Below are 1012 nucleotides of genomic sequence, written 5' to 3'. Positions count from 1 at the left end.
ATATATATATATATATAATTTCTGACATGCTAAATTACGGGTGTCCAAAGTGTGGCCCAAGGGCCATTTGTGGCCCTTGGAATGATTTTGTGCGGCTCACAGGCAGTTAAAAATGGTATAATTTTAGCCAGCAGTCTTAAGAGGTCGATGCAGATGTTCTGCAAATTAGTTGGTATTCCTTTTTTATATAATGTTTAGGTTTATTCAGCAAATTGGATGAAAAACAATATTTTCAAAATAAGCAATATTAAGCAAAAATATAAACTTTGACTATAATCTTTTTATTGTCACTCACTTCATGGTACAAAACACCAAAAATCTTCACTGATTTCTATCAGAAAAGAAACTTTTAGATAACGATTCATAAAACTTGGCTAAATGTTGCAGTTGATAAAATAATCGAGAGGTAAACTGGACATTTTTTAAAATAAATATAGCGGTATCATCTACATACGAGTTGATCAACTTTATCAAACCTTCCATGAATCTGTTGTAGCGACTGACAGCTGGACGATTTTTCAGAACTTCAATCAGCTTTTTGGGCGTCCATGGTCCAAAAGTCTGATCGACCCCCGTTTTAAAAGGACACTTACTCAAATTATGCTTTGTTGCTGAGAAGAGACTAAAATAAACTTTCCAAATGCAAGAAAACAACAAACAGAGACCCAACAAATCAAATAAATCAAATCATTTTTAATAAAAGCTTAGTGTTTATGAGCCTTTACAACAATTGAAAACTCTTTCTCCACCAAAATTAGTAAACTTGTCCTTTCTCCAAAATATTGTTCACGTTGAGAGTTAAATTCAAACGGTTGTGGAACACGAGTCCTTTCATCTGGATAGTTTTGACCCACAAATAAAAGTAATTTCCAATGACTTATGAAGCCTTACGGAGGGTGAAATGTCTCAGCACAAAATAAATAAATAAAATTGTCCAGATGACCTGACTGAACATTGTGGGAATATTTTGTGTTGAAACCTGTTTTAATTCAACTCTTATTTTCACAGATGA

This window comes from Nematolebias whitei, chromosome 5, assembly GCF_014905685.2.
Source record: "Nematolebias whitei isolate Nwh7 chromosome 5, NemWhi1, whole genome shotgun sequence".
In the NCBI taxonomy this organism is placed as follows: domain Eukaryota; kingdom Metazoa; phylum Chordata; class Actinopteri; order Cyprinodontiformes; family Rivulidae; genus Nematolebias; species Nematolebias whitei.
The sequence above is the reverse complement of the archived record's forward strand: the minus strand, read 5'-3'. Positions refer to the sequence as shown.